Source organism: Bufo bufo, chromosome 7 (assembly GCF_905171765.1).
Source record: "Bufo bufo chromosome 7, aBufBuf1.1, whole genome shotgun sequence".
In the NCBI taxonomy this organism is placed as follows: domain Eukaryota; kingdom Metazoa; phylum Chordata; class Amphibia; order Anura; family Bufonidae; genus Bufo; species Bufo bufo.
In genome coordinates, this window is record NC_053395.1 from 150,024,868 (window position 1) to 150,041,503 (window position 16,636).

The 16,636-nt window shown below is 44.5% G+C and overlaps 1 protein-coding gene across 1 annotated transcript in view; it reads left to right on the forward strand.

Annotated features, from left to right (window-relative positions):
• Nucleotides 1–16,636, forward strand: part of PLCL1 (phospholipase C like 1 (inactive)) — a 296,787-nt gene that overhangs the window by 208,791 nt on the left and 71,360 nt on the right. The gene's annotated exons all lie outside the window — the stretch shown is intronic.

The following is a 16,636-nucleotide window of genomic DNA, read 5'->3' on the forward strand; positions in this document are numbered from 1 at the left end:
TGCGGACCATACCCACTCATTGAAACTTGTTGGTGCTTGTAAACCACTGACCAATGGTTTTTCGTTGACCATTGGTAGGAGATGCTCTAGAAATCCCTTTTTCAGTTTGGCCATTCACATAGAATATACAGTAGAGGACACACAGAGGGCAAAAAACAGACACATGGACCTTTCACAGATGAGACACTGACTGTGTTGTCTCAGATACCAAAAAAGTCTGATGACAGCACCAATGTCCCAATTATAAATAAGTTGCATGGTCACCAGCGGTCAGGCTCTTCCCCGCTCTAAACTGGCTTGAGAAAGGCTTGGTATAAGCTGAAACGTTGCCTTGTCTTATGTGTAGACTGGAATAAACTTACAAAAGAGAAGACTCTAGTCACAATTGGTTTGTGTTGTCACAGATATCATCACTGACAGGGACGTGTAAGAGAGGCCTGAGAATGAGTATGGTGCAAGACCTACATTGCCCTGCGTAAAATATCCTTATTTAGAGGGGTATTTCCATCGCAGGATGCAGTGACCAAGGTGGTCGGGACTATGGAAACAGCCGGGCTAGCTGTACTATACTACACTGTTTCGATAGCTGTCATACAAGTAAGTTAATTGGAGTTATGGAAACCGCATAGTACAGTGAGCTACATATCACAGGTTACCGAAACAGCACAGCCCGCTAAACTGTTTCCATAGCTCTGACCACGTCTAGCCGCCACATTTAAACCGGAAGGGCTGTTCTAGAGAATTATTGTGGGTCCCAGAGACTGGAGATGCATCTATCAGATATTTATGGTAGAACTTGTGGCTATCCCATAAATGTTTGAAATAGGAATACCCCTTTAAAGGGAGTCTGTCACCACAAGTTGCCCTTATAGACCGCTTACATAGCACTGTAGCATAATTCTAGATCAATACAGAGAAGAGACCATGCGTGGCCCTATGCCAAGACTTTAAATAGATAGATAGTGTCACCAATAAGTAATGTGGCTAAGTAAAGGGCCATCTACACAAATAACCTGGTACAAGCTCCCAAACATGAAACCAGACTTCGTCCGGGGCATGCCGAAACGCGCTTCGGGGTAGCGCCATCCTGGTTTGCATGCACTCTTAGGTGAATTCTTTTGATGCAGCATGTTGTAGATATTCTGGTCAATATTATGAGATGTGATTGTCTTTTGATACTCCGGTTGCCAGTATACTTTATTTATGTATAATGATTGTTTATGCAATTATAGATTACTATATCTGCTGCATCATGTTTAAATATGTATTTACATAATTATATACATACTATATTTCCCTGTATTGTGTGTGCTACCAGGATGGCGTTCTTTTCTGTCACTTTTTCCTTTTTAATATCAACATCCTTTTATATGTGAAGAATAATTCAATAAAATATTACTTTTTATATGGGTACCTTGTGAGCTCCATTTTTTTGTTTAAGTCTGGTCTCATAACTATAGATCAGTCAAATGGTATCTTTGTCTTTTTGTTTGGATGTTCACCAGTGGCAAAAACAGAGTTTTATTCATATGTAAATAAGGGCTCGCAAGTGCGTAGGGGCGGCGTTCGGGCTGTAAGTGCAAAGGACGCTCTGCCTTCTTCTCACATAACCCCTCCTCAGTCTGTTACTTGGCCCGTCCTGTAAGCCTCTTACGTCATCCAGTGTACTGGCCAAGATCCCGCTGGCGCATAATGCACCCCAAAATGCCCAGGCCTCTCCTATAGACGATACTTAACCTGCTCCCCCACACCCACGTCTCTCCAGATTCCTGCATGTCCGCCGCTGCATCTCCCTGTCGTGCAGATCAAAACATCCAGCGACGGGGGAAAGGGTTTTGGGTAGCCATTAGCAGGCCGCGACGGGAACGAGCTTCCCTAGCATCACCCACGATGCTTGGGAGGCTCGTCCCTGTCACGGCCTGCTGATGGCTGAACATCAACACCCACCCCCCCCCCCCCCCCCCATCGCCGGATGCAGTGGAGGCCGTGGGGGCATCAGGACCAACGCGGATGCCGGTGAGCGGGCTAAGTATAACCTGTATGAGGTGCCCGGCCGTTTTGGGGGGCATTATAGGGGTTGGATACCCCTTTAAGGTATTGTGGACCTGCCTCTGTTTGGTTGTATTTTGTATTTGATTGTTTTTATGGTGTACTGTTAAAAGTTTTAAAGTAAACTATGGTCCAGTGATAATACTCACCCTAGTGACCATGAGCAATAGTAATATACTATATGCTACTGTATAGTGCTAGCACAAGGCAAATAGCATATGTCCATTTAAAAAAGCAAAGTAAGAAAAATCTGCAGAAAATAAGGGCTAACCTTGTGTTACTTTTCTTGCTGGGACATTGTAACAAACATGGCTCTCCAGTGTGAAATGTACATTATTGTCCCCATCATTGTGCAAGGATTACTAGAGAGGACCATTGTCATTATAAGACTGTACGCATTATCCAGCTCAGCAGTAAAGTACCTTGTAACTGCCCTTTAAATCTATGTCCCTGTTATCATGGGTCGTTGTAGACATTGAATAACAATGTACCGTATGTAGGTCTGTAGAAGTGAAAAAATTGATTTCTGCACAGCCTGAGCTGAAGCCAATTATGAGACAGTCCGGAGAGCAGGATTTTTGTGAAGCTGCTTAGAACCTCATTTCTTCTGATTTATTAGTACTGAGATGTGTCAGTTTTGTATGCTTGGCAAATGTACGGTAATTAGGACGCTGTGCTGCAAGCCTATTACCATTCATTTTGCTGAATAAGAATGTTTTTATTTTTAACAAAAGTTCTGGCTTTTTTAATGTCATAATGTCATTTCAGTGGCATGGTCATTAAATTGGGCCACCTTAAACTCCTCCCAGCATTATTGTATTTTCCAGTGAATTTGGTCTTTTCATAGTCTGGTGTGGACATTTGTGCATCATGTGAAAGGCTACGGCTATGTTCACATGGGTAAAATCCGCCACAACTGTTTTCCGCCATCAAATCCGCCATCAGTCGCTTTTTATTGACTTTAATGGAAAAACTATCACTAAGTGCACATGATGGTGTTTTTTTCTGCTACCATATTGAGATCCGCTTCTGAAGTTACATTGTTTCTTAGATGCGGATTGATAGAGGATTTTGTATTGCTAGTGGTTTTAGAAGCGGTTTAATGGAGTTAACACTAACGCTATGTTCACACAAATAAAATCTGCATCGGATTTTAACACAAAAAACGGCCATTTCCGCCATGAAATCCACCATTAAAAGGCCATTAGTCGCTTTTCATTGACTGCAACAGAAAAACCATATGGTTGCATTGTTTTCCGCAGCTAAATTGAGAAGTGGCATGTTACTACTTAGAATCAGACTGATTTCTAACGATAATTTGTTTTCCCTTAGTCCTAACAGCAGCACAGATGGGGTTAACTACCCCCCGTGGACTGGTAGGACCGGCGGAATTTTAATGAGCCCAAGAACCAATAACAAAGCTTTACACCCCTACAAAAGGAGGGGTCACCCCCTAGCCCACTGTGTCTATAGCAAGAATAACTTACTAGGGAGGGAAATTTGTGTGCTACTGTTAGGACTAAGGGAAAACAAATGATCGTTACAAATTAACGATTCCCTTACGTCCTACCAGCAGCACAGATGGGGAGATAGCAAGAAGAACCCCTAGGGAGGGCCCTCATGCCTGGCAGAGCTAAGGATAGCCTGCCCAAAGGTGGAAAATTCAACTACCCTGTCGTCTAGTCTGTAGTGGGAGATGATAGTGGATTCAGAGCTCCAGGAGGCAGCTTTACAAATCATCTCCAGAGGAAGGAGACCTCTTTCAGCAAAGGAAGTAGAGATGTCCCTTGTGGAATGGGCCTTCACAAACTCTGGAGGATCCAAAGCCTAAGAAACAAAAGATTCTCTAATGGCCTCCTTAAATGGGTTCTGCACTTTCATTTAACTGATGATCTATCCTCTGGATAGATCATCAGCTTCTGATCGGCTCCAGCAGCGCCACAGCCTTCTCACTGTTTACCGCCGGCCCACTGACGTCACGACTAGTATCAACTAGCGTGGGCGCAGCTAAGCTCCATTCAAGTGAACAGAGCTGAGCCGCGCCCACGCTAGTTGATACTAGTCGTGACGTCAGTGGGCCGGCGGCCCGGCGGTAAACAGTGAGAAGGCCGCGGCGCTGCTGGAGCGCCGCTGCCTTCTCAAACAGCTGATCGGCGGGGGTCCCGGATAGATCATCAGTTAAATGAAAGTGCAGAACCCCTTTAATCCAGCGACTAATGGACGCCTTGCAGCCTTTAGACTTACCAGCAAACAGGATGAAGAGATTCTCATCTATCCTGAACTCCTTGGATCTATCCACATAGATCTGGGGGCATCTCGAGATATCCAACGGATACTTGACAGGATCCTTGGAGGAGGTAGAAGGAGAAAATAAAACTGGCAAAGAAATCACCTGATTAATGTTCTGAAATGAAGGGACCTTAGGCCTGAAATATGGAAGGAATCTCAGGAGAACCCGGTCTTGAAGAAAGATGGTATAGGGTTCTGAGGCCGAGAAGGCTTGAAGCTTTGAGATTCTCTTGGCCGAGGTTACCGCCAGTAAGATTCTGCTCTTGAATGTGACAACGTTCTCAGGACCGACTCTGAAAGCCCTTCTATTCTGGGAAGGGACTGATCAACCTCCAGGCTGTCGGGTTGAACCTGTGCAGATCTGGGCAGAGGTGAGTGTCCCATGACACCAGAGTCTGCCGTGGGGAGAGCCTCCAATAATGTCCCCAACTCATCTGAATGAGCTGGGTAAACCAGGATCTCTTGGGCCAAAACGGTATGATGGCTATTACCGAGGCCTGATCCTGACGAATTTTCATCAATACCCTCGGTATCATGGAAAAGGGAGGGAAGATGTAAGCCAGCCTGAACCTCCACGGTATCGACAGAGCATCTATCGCCAGGGGGTTGTCCTCCCTGTAAAGGGAGCAGAACCTCTCCACCTTGGCATTGAACCTCGTTGCCATGAGATCTACCTCTGGCAAACCCCACCTGAGGATTATCTTCCTGAATATCTCCGGATGCAGGGACCATTCCATTGTCGGCAGACCGCGACTCAGACATCAGGTCCAGAATCCGAGTTCTTCTTTCTGGAGTCAACTGGAGGGACATCCCAACGGAGTCTACTATGAAGCCTAGATAGGTTACTGAAGTCGACGGGCTCACGTTCGACTTCTGCCAGTTGATGATCCACTCTAGGCGGAGCAGAAAAGAGATAGCCACATGAAGATGGTGGGTAAGAACTGGAACCGAGGAGGCTTTTAGGAGCCAATCGTCCAGGTAAGGAATTACGGTCAGCCCTTGACGTCTCAGAGCTGCAACCACCGAAACCACCACCTTGGTGAAGGTGATAGGAGCAGAGGAAATCCCGAAGGGTAATGCAACAAATTGAAAGTGCCTGAGGACCCCCGAGACCTGGACCGCGACCCTGAGATACCTCTGGGAGGCAGGATGGATGGGGATGTGAACATAGGCATCCTTGAGGTCCAGGGTAGTCATCAGGTCTCCGGGGTTGAGAACGTGGATCACTGACCTTATAAATCGATTGAAAAATCTCAAATCAATAATCATCCGGAGGTCTCCAGATTTCTTGGGAACTAGAAAAACCCGGAGAATAGATCGCTAAGCCTGGTTGATGACAAATCTGTCCGGAGGAGGCGACTTGAGGTTTATTAAGTAGCCCTCGGAAATTACCTCTAGGACCCAAGAGCCCAGACATCCTTGAACTGGGCGAGACGCTCCCGACAGTCACAAGGGGATAAGGAATAGGAAAATCTTCCGGAAGGATGACAGGAGTAGCGGGGGTTAACCAAGAGCCTGCGAGAGGCCCATAGTCAGGAGGGCTTAGCCTCCTTAGCTCCTCTGCGAGGGCGCTTCGAATATTTTTGCGCAGCACCCCCCAGTCTCTACGTGATCTATTTTGCGCTTGTTGGCCGGATCTACCGCCGCGCTCTTGTCTGCCCCATCCCCGAAAGGGCTGCTGGGGAAGACTTTTCCCCTTCTTATAGGAGAGATCCTCGCTGATCTTGTCCAATTGTAAGCCGAACAAGCGGTCAGGCTCAAAGGGGAGACCGCACAAAATATATTTTGATGCATTATCCGCGGCCCATGGTTTGAGCCATAAGGGCCTGCGGGCTGCAGAGACCAGGGCCATGGACTTGGCTGCCAATTTTAGCTGTAACTGTGCCGTGTCGCACAGAAAGTCCGTTGCCAGATTGATGGTCTTAAATGCGGCCAGGATGTCGTCTCGGGACACCCTCTGGTCCACATCCTTCTGGATTTCATTTAGGCGGGAACGGAGGAAGGATGAAACTTCCGTAGCCGCGATAGCGGTCGAAGCAGAGGCTGCAGCGGCCGAGTAGCCTCTTCTTAACGTGCACTCTGCCCTCCTATCAAGAGGGTCTTGCAGAATAGACCCATCGTCTGCTGTTACCAGAGTGCGTCTGGACAGTTTGGCGATAGCCATGTCCACCTTGGGAATGGAACCCCACGATTCCACCAAGGAGTTTGCCATGGGAAACATGGTCCTGAATTTCTTAGTCAGGACTGGATCTTACTCAGGTTTTTTCCATTCCATCCGCATAACGGAAAGAGGGGTCTCATCCGCCTTGAAGACACGCTGTGCCCGACCGGTGGGATCGGAGGACTCCCTGGTGTCAACATCATGGTCCCCCGACCTGATGGACTTTAAAAATTTCAGAGTTTTCTCTGGTGGAAAAAAGCATGATGTTAACTCCTCTTCATCCGAAGAGGAGGAGACCAAAGAAATTGCGGCGGGTCTCTCCACAGGCGGTATCCATGGGAGCTTGAGTAGCGGCAGGAAGCCTCTCGTCCAGCAGGTTAACCACACCTTTGATGGATTCATCCACATATCCCTTGACCCACTGGTACATTTCTTGCATGGTGGGTTCCGTGGCCGACTGGGATCTACGGCAAGCCTCGCACCTCGAAAAGGGACAATTGTCATCCAGCAGCGCACTGCAGTCAAAGCAGGCCAGATGCTTCCTCTTTGAGACCGATTTGCGGGTCTCCGGGTCCTTAGGTGAAGCCATCGCTGCAAAGAAAAAAGAATTAATAATTCTGACAATTTGACAACCATCAGGAGAAAGGGCATAGCTGAGGTTCACCGAAGTAGCGCAGCAGAAAAAAAACCGCAATGCGAACAATAGCAGAAGTACCAGGTACTAATGGTGTAACGGTCGCGTACACACACACACAGGGGGGAGGGAAGTGACCACTGCGCTCCACCCTTACCCCTGGCCCTGCCTACTTGCCTCGCGAGTCCTAATGACAGGGGACAACTGGACGGCAATCCCTAGCTTGGAATAAGTGCAGGGATGACAGACAGACAAACAACAGAACGTGAACGGACCGAGTCAATACCAGAAAGCTACAAAGTACAAATGGAGCAAGCAGAGAATTGTCAGGAGAAGCCGGGGTCATAAATACCAGGAGAGACGTGAAGTACCAAAGGAGTCAGCAGAGGATCGTCAGGAGGAGGCCGGGGTCAGAATACCAGGAGAGCAGCAAAGTACACAAGGAGCAGGCAGAGGATGGTCAGGAATTCAGCAGGAGGTAAATACGCCAGGAAAGACAAAATCACAGGTGGAACCTAAATTAACAGGCAACCTGTGGCCAGCAGGCTGCCTGTATTTATAGTGGGGAGTGAGGGTCATGTGACGTGGCCAGCGTCACATGACCGACAGACCAACCAGTCGAGCACCGAGTGATCAGCTCGGCGCTCAAGGCAGACTTAGGAGCAGGGAGCCACCCAGCTAGTAAATCCGCCCTGGGAACGAGGTCAAACACAGATCCTCGCTCCCGAAGCTAAGCAGCAGGTCTGCGGCTAATGGGAGACCGAGTGCACCTTCGGAACCCCGTTACAGTACCCCCCCTTTTACGAGGGGCCACTGGACCCAAGACTTCAGGCGATGGCCTTTCAGGGTGTTCTAAATGAAATTTTCAAACAAGTCTAGGAGCATGAACCTCTCTGGCAGGTACCCAAGATCTCTCTTCACGTCCATACCCCTTCCAGTGCAATTTTGGAAAACCAGGTTGCCCCCAGAACCTGGTTAAATAAATCCGGAATCAATGGGAGGGAGTATCTATTCTGGACAGTGATTTTATTTAATCTCCGGTAATCGATACATGGCCTAAGACCACCATCTTTTTTCTTAACGAAGAAAAACCCTGCCCCCATAGGAGAGACAGAAGGTCTAATATGCCCTTTACCAAGGCTCTCCTTAATATAATCTTCCATGGCCTTGCGTTCGGGCTTAGAAAGATTATAAATTCGCCCCTTAGGAAACTTGGCCCCCTCTACTAGCTCTATGGTACAATCATAAGGTCTATGGGGGGGTAGAACCTCCGGGGTTGGTGATGAGAATACATCAGAATATTCCCTAACAACAGTGGGTAAAGTATCAGACTTTACTGAGACCCCAGCCTGTACCACGGACAAGCACGAGTCACACTTAGGCCCCCATCTCACCAACTCCCCATTGGACCAATCTGTAGTGGGGTTATGTAGTCGGAGCCAAGGCAACTCTAGTACCACCTCAGCCGGTAGGTTCTCCAGGACAAAAAGGGAACATCTCTCTGAGTGGCACACACCCACGGTTAGAGAAATCTCCGAGGTACATGAGCTCACCGTACCACCAATAAGAGGAGTAGCATCAATAGCCATGACATGGATAGGAGTTGGTAAGGCAAACATAGGAATACCCAATCTTACAGCATACTCAGAGTCAATAAAGCTAGCCGCTGAGCCAGAATCAATAAAGGCCTTACCCGGCCATTTATCTACTCTCAGAGAAATCGTAATGGGTACCAAAAGCTTATATTTAGAAAATTCAGGGTGTACCTGCTCTTTAGGTTGCCTTGCCTTAGGAGACTTGACAGAGAGGACCTTCTTAGGACACTGGTTGATCCAATGGTCAGAATCTCCACAGTAAAAGCATTCTCCACGAAGATTCCCTCGGGTCATGCCAACCTGCATGGGTTCCTCGGTGGAGACCTCAGCATTGTCTCTGGGATAGGCATCTGGCTGGACCACCATCTGGGAAGAGAACTGTTGTTCCTGTCGTCTCTCTCTAACCAGTCGGTCAAGTCGGACAACAAGGGTCATCATCTCCTCTAAGGTCTCTGGAAGTTGACCCCATCTGTGCTGCTGGTGGGACGTAATGGAAGAACCTGTTTTCAGCTAGTAATCTGCTGCAGATATTTTTGCTGTGGATTTTGCTGTGTGAACATAGCCTCTTCCTTCTCTGACACCAAATTCATCATTATTTTAAATTATCCTGCCTCTTTATATTCCAGCGTTCAGTTGCATAATCACAAACATTCCATGTATGTTCATTTTTCAGTTCATTTATATTTGCTCACAAAATACTAATAAAGACTACATTTTATTGACTATTAAATGGGTTGACCAGTGCAGCAAGATCTTCTGGAAAATGTGTGGTTTAAGAATCGATACACATTTTCATTTTTTATTTAAATTATTATTTTTTTTAACTTCTCTGAACTCTTTGCTAAAAAAAATTGCCCTGGTAGACAACTGTTTAAAATATTTGTTAATAATGAATCCACTTTGGATCTACTGGTTCTATCTGGTGGTACCTGATCGCTAAGCTCTCTGCAGCTGGCAATCTCATCATAAAGGGCACAACTTGCAAATGGCCTGTGTCTGTTTCCACTTCGCTCACCAGATCACACATTTGTTACTGTAAAAATTCTGGGGGTCATTTATTAAGACCACCGTTTGACGCCGGTCTTAATAAAGCCCCTGCGCTGGCAATGGATCGCTGAAGTTATGTAGAGGAGCCGACCTCTACATAACTTCGGTGCATGCATCACCATTTCTCAATGTAAGCCAGCTTCCTACTAATATAGGTGTATTTCAGGTTAAGAAATGACCCCCTTTGTCTATGATAAATATGCAAGTGCTGGTTAGGGGCTTCTGAAATCTTGTGTCTCTAGTGCAGACTTGATGAGCTTGACCCCTGTGCATTCCCTATGATGACATCTGAAAAAAGAACCCCTGGTGATCAATAAGTCTGGTTTGTCTAATGATACAAAATGCCAGATTGTAAAGTTGCAAAAAATCACTGAAAATAGTGCACTACAATGGTAAATGCAATTGACAATATATGGCTAAACCCAGTGATTTACTGTTTCTTATAAGCCTCATCCGCACATTTGTCTTACATGTGGTCCATGGCGGGCATCCTCCATTGTATGCAATTTTTGCTGGGGATTGCTGTTGGCAGCAACGGATAACATGTTCAGGATTTGCTCCCCCAGTCAGTAATGCGCTACAGCATATAGGGTTTTGAGCATTTTCTGCTTTTAAGACCTGTGTAGAATGTTTTAGTGGTACATGTGGTCTGCTACCGGCATCCTCCATTGTATGCATTTTTTGCTGGGGATTGCAGTTAGCAATGGATCACATGGGCAGGATTTGCTCCCCCGGGTAGAAATGCGCTACAACATTAGTGATTTTGAGCATCTTTTGCCTTTTAGACCACTTTATTCTGTGACTTTGTCAGATTGTAAAGTTGTAAAGCTCCCGTTGTTTTTTGTGAAATACTAAGCTCATATACAGGGTTGCCCTGTGTGAGGATGCTCATGTAACCTCTCACGGATAGTTTTTGGCACATCGTTTCACTGTTACATTTGCATTTTTCTAAGCTGCAAGCCTTTGTGCTTTGCTGGATTAGGTGGGTTCCTCTTAACCCATCTGAGCCTACAAGTTTCTCAGGGCAACATGTTGGAATTCTGCCTTTTTCCTACATGTAGAGACAAATTAGGCTGTAAGTCTATACACCTCGAGCAGCTTGGACAGTTACATGTTGTGGTTGGCAGCACATCATATTATTATTGCTTCTTTGTTTTTCTCCGTGAATGAATTGTGATGATCAAAACCTTAAAAGGGAAGATGGCAAGAACCATGAACTTCAATTATTGCGTGTAGAGTATAAAGTTACCACTGACAATGGTAGAGAATGCTACCCTAATGCATTAAAGCGGTGGCGCCACCAATATAAACGTATCTCGCCTAACAGATATCTCTGTTACATCACTTTCCCCATTTATCAAAACGACTTATTCTAATGTTAATAACTTACCATTGCACCATGTGGCAAATCAGTTTCGATTTTAAGTTGGTGTTGGCAACGTCCCGCATTGGAGCCTTGTAATGTAGGAAGTAGGAAGCCTCATTGGTAAGAACAAGGGGTGTGATGTCAGGAGAAATCTCGCTGCCCTAAGGCATAGTGAGACAGCAGTCACGTGACAAACCAGGAAGTAGGATTCAAGCATGGGGGGTAAGAGAAAACTGCAAATGAGGTAAATTTGAACTAAAACCACTCCAAGCAGGAATGGGAGCTGGAGTAAGTCTTTAGACTGAAAAGTAATTTATGGCACAACTCTTTTAAAGTGGCAAAGTAAACCATGCGATGACTAGCTGTGCCTCTATCCCCGATATACCGTAATTAGGTCTTCTTTTTTATACTTCTAGCTTCACATTATCATTTATTTGTTTCCATTGAGGGCAAACTAATTGTGTCAGTGGAGAACAAGGCGTTCTAGAAATAGTTCTGACGCTCTCCGCATCCCTTTCAGCTAAAAATACAGCGTACGTTGGTCTCTTCTTTGCTCTATAAGCACACATCACTCAAGCAGGGCTGCCAGCATGAGCCGATGACAGCTTTGTAATGAGTGTGTTATCCTTTCTGTCTAAATAATACAGTTGCAGATAGGTCGCTTCCAGGATATAGGCCGCCTGTGGGATGCTCTGAAGAACTTAGACAATGATTGTTAATATAGAGCATCTACCAAAAGTCATTGCACTAGGTATATGAAAAGAGCAGAAGTTTTATTTTACTTTTAATTTGTTATATGCAGAATTTAATGAGATAATTTAACTTTCTAGTTAAAGTGTATGTATTATGTATTTATAGGGATTCCCATCTTAGACATTTATGGCCTTTCTGTTGGATATGCCATAAATGCCTGGTAAACATGGGGGTCACCTCTGGGACCCACACTTATCTGTAGAATGGGGGTCCCCCCAAAACCCCATTTTGCCTAGAAAGGCAGCTGATGGCCTCTGTATTCATTATTTCGTCTTTGACTCCCCTCCTTCGAGCCATAATTTTTTTTTTAATGGCACCATTATTGCATACAATGTAGTGGGAATTCCAAATGGGGTGGAATTGGAAAAAAACACAATTCTGCCACAGTTTTATGGGTTTTGTTTTTACGACAGTCCCTATGCTGTAACAATGACCTGCTATCTTCATTGTCCAGGTCATTATGATTATGGTGGTACCACATTTTTATAGTTTTTCTTGTGTTTTAATACTAAATAAAATAAAAACTTTGAAAAAACTTTTTTCTTATCTCCATATTCTGACTCCCATAATTTTTTATAGTTATGTTTACGGAGCAGTGTGTGAGCTTATTTTTTGCAGGCTGATCTGAAGTTTTTTTATTTAAGCCATTTTGGAGTGTGTATGACTTTTTTTTTATTACTTTTTGTTCAATATTTTTTAGGAGGTGAAGTGACAAAAATGGCAAATCAGCCATTTATTTTTCCTGTTATGTCATTGGCCATATAGGATAAATATTTTTATAATTTAATAGTAGCGGCATTTTTGGATGTAACGATGTCCAGGATGTTTTTTTTTTTATCTATTTATTTTTATATTTTAGGGAAAGTGGGGTGATTTTAAAATGATTTTTTTTACTTTTTTTTACATTTTTTTGTAAAAAAATTTAAAGTCACCCTAGGGGACTATAACATACAATCATTGGACTGCATCTTGTATTCTGTAATGCATATTTATGCATTAATGAAGTCAATATTTTCCAATGTAGTGCTGCCACCTACAGGCCTGCATTGGAGTATATTAATAATCAGCCCGTAAACCTTGTACAGGCTTAGGCCTATTACTAGTACAGGCTGCCTTCCCTAATCTTTGCCAGGGGAAGGCGGCCAATGGTTTTAGTGCTCACAGAAGCCATAGTCACATTTGACCATGACATCTAAGTGGTTAAATGTCCGCGATCTGCATTACCGCTGATCAGACATTATCCCTGAGCCTCGACTGTGTATTATTGCACTCACAAGCCAGCGCAATCTTTAAGACTCCTGACAATCCACTGTACATGTTCGGCGGAGGTCCGGAAATGGTTAATACAATTAAAGGGGTTCTCCGGGAATTAAGAAAATTAAAATACGTACAGTACAGACCAAAACACCTTCTCATTCAAAGAGTTTTCTTTATTTTCATGACTATGAAAATTGTAGATTCACACTGAAGGCATCAAAACTATGAATTAACACATGTGGAATTATATACATAACAAACAAGTGTGAAACAACTGAAAATATGTCATATTCTAGGTTCTTCAAAGTAGCCACCTTTTGCTTTGATTACTGCTTTGCACACTCTTGGCATTCTCTTGATGAGCTTCAAGAGGTAGTCCCCTGAAATGGTTTTCACTTCACAGGTGTGCCCTGTCAGGTTTAATAAGTGGGATTTCTTGCCTTATAAATGGGGTTGGGACCATCAGTTGCATTGAGGAGAAGTCAGGTGGATACACAGCTGATAGTCTTACTGAATAGACTGTTAGCTGCTTTTTTCTTGCCAGAATACAAATTCTAACAGTCTATTCAGTAGGACTATCAGCTGTGTATCCACCTGACTTCTCCTCAATGCAACTGATGGTCCCAACCCCATTTATAAGGCAAGAAATCCCACTTAGTCATGAAAATAAAGAAAACTCTTTGAATGAGAAGGTGTGTCCAAACTTTTGGTCTGTACTGTAAATATTACTTTATTATAAATATATTCCAAACACCTTTCATTAGTTATAATGTCTCGTTTTGTCTAGGGAGCAATGATTAGGAGATACAAAATGACCGCCGTCCTGTTAGTACGCACAAAACCTGTCCTAATCACACAGCAGGACAAGTTACTGCACAACACTGAGGTAAAGAGCTGCCTCATCCTCCTCTCTGCTCTGACTGTCAGGGATTATGATCCTGAATACAATTTAATATGATATTTAGCTGAATCTTTGTGGGAATGGATTTCATGAGGAGACATAAAGTACAGAGAGGACAGACGGGACAGACTGTGGTAATGGAGACTGCATACAAGTGCTGCTGCTTATTAGCCGCATCTGCTCATGAACTCTGATTCAGAGATTCAGCTAAAAATCTTATCTGTATTAGGGATCAGAATCCCTTACAGGTAGAGAGGAGGATGAGGCAGCTCTTTAGCTCAGTGTTATGAAGTAAATTGTCCTGCTGTGTGATTAGGACAGGTTTTGTGTGTACTAATAGGACAACAGCCATTTAAAACTCTTTGCGGAAAGAGCATTAAAATCAAAGTATTTGAACGAAACAACTTCGGATCTATGATCCGAAGGTCAATTCGCTCAAGCCTAAAGATAACACAAGCATCTCTCTCTGCTAGCATCACCTTTCAGAAACATAAAAAATGTGCTACAAGCACAAAATGATTTTCATAGCATGCTATGGGCCATTAAACATTGTTAGACTACAGTCTTTTCCATCTGGAAGAGAGAGAATTGTTTTCATTATTTTGCCAGCAAAATAATTTTATGACACATTGTACAATGGAAGACAGTATTAGCCAGTATATGCCGTGAGATTGCAGGCAGACATTTACCGCTATGTATAATGGCTTCATGTGCATAGAAAACAATGCAGAGAAAAATGTCTGAGCATGCTACGCTGTAATGGTTCCATGATTGCTGGGTGCTGCAGCTCCAAACAACCTTCCTGCAAGGCAGACGATTTATCAACATACGAAGTAGGTCAGCAACACCGGACTTCATCCAAATAAAAACTTCACTTTATTAGCAAGTCTTTGAAGAAGCCTTATTGGCATGCACAGATGTCTACATCGCAGTATGGAATTTCATTACTAGCTGGCAATCATATACACAAACTACATCATTTATTGTAAAATGCAGCAGCAGTTCCCAGAGGCCTTGTCTTTTGGGCTCCCATTCATGGCATTGGGCCATCACCTTAAGGGCTCGTTCACACGACCGTGCCGTTTTTTGCGGTCCGCAAATTGCAGATCCGCAAAAAATGTATGCCGCCCGTGTGCCTTCCGCAATTTGCGGAACAGAACAGGAGGCCCATTATAGAAATGCCTATTCTTGTCCACAAAACAGACAAGAATAGGACAGGACTCTTAATTGTTGCGAGGCCACGGAACGGAGCAACGGATGCGGACAGCACACAGAGTGCTGTCCGCATCTTTTGCAGACCCATTGAAATGAATGATTCCGTATACGGACCGTATGCGGAACGCAGAAAACGGCCCGTATATGGAACGCACAATACGTTTGTGTGAACAAGCCCTAAATCGACAAGTTTTCATTCCCCATGTATATGATATGCAGAAGATTTGCAAGGATGACTCAGTTTGTTGCAAAATTACCTAGCTGAAACCAGAATTTACTACAGGGTTCCCTGTGACAGTAATGATCCATTTCCATGATAATTTTTCTTAGGGTGTGCATATTATGAATTTTTTTGCCCGGCATTTCACTATGCCTATTATTGGCACGTCTCCCTTTATGAGGAGGAGTAATTCTTGAATAAGTCAATGGCACTGCTTCCTTGTAGACATATGACTGAGAAAGGTTTCTGGAAGACAGAGGCGGATTGGCCATAGATCTTACAGGGAAAATTCCTGGTGGGCCGATACCCAGGGGGCCACCCAAACTCTATTCTGTGTCAGCGACCAAACATGGCTTTCTGAATTCAACTGCTGGGTCCTGCATCTCACCTGATAAGCTGCCTTCTCCATATCTTAATCAGAGACAACTAGAAGAGGAAGACAGAAAATGGCATCTACTGATGGCCACCACATAGAGACAGCTTTTGTGGCAATATATTGTGCTGCGCTGTGGTATATTGTTCTGATGAGATTGTATTTTGCGCTATGGTATTGCTGACCCTGCCTAAGGGTCCATTCACACGTCCGTATGTGTTTTGTGGATCCGCAAAACACGGACACTGGCAATGTGCGTTCCACATTTTGTGGACGGCACATCGCCAGCACTCTCATAGAAAATGCCTTTTCTTGTCCGCAATTGCGGACAAGAATAGGGCATGTTCTATTTTTTTGTGGAACGGAATGAATGGGCCCGCACCTGTTCTGCAAAATTGCGTAACAAATGCGGACCCATTTTGCGGAGGTGTGAATGAACCCTAATTGTGTTGCCTCCCATGGGTCTACTTTTAGTTTTGTTTTTTTCCAGGGCCACTGTAAGTTCCCAGTCCACTCCTGCTGGAGGAGGTAAATGTGCACCTTTTTGGAATATGGCTGCTGCCTCTATTCTCTTGGCAGTAGGACAGCCTGTGACTGCTGTTTTGTAGGCTAAACCATGAGTGCTATAAGCAGCAGCCTGCCATTAGCTGGCCATTTCCCCAGCATTATCCTGTTTTAGTATCTCATCTCAGAATTATATTAGGAAACTGCAATATCAGCACTTCCATTTCAACTGTGTAGTTTTATCTTTGGCTCATGAAAGCCGAACCTTTACT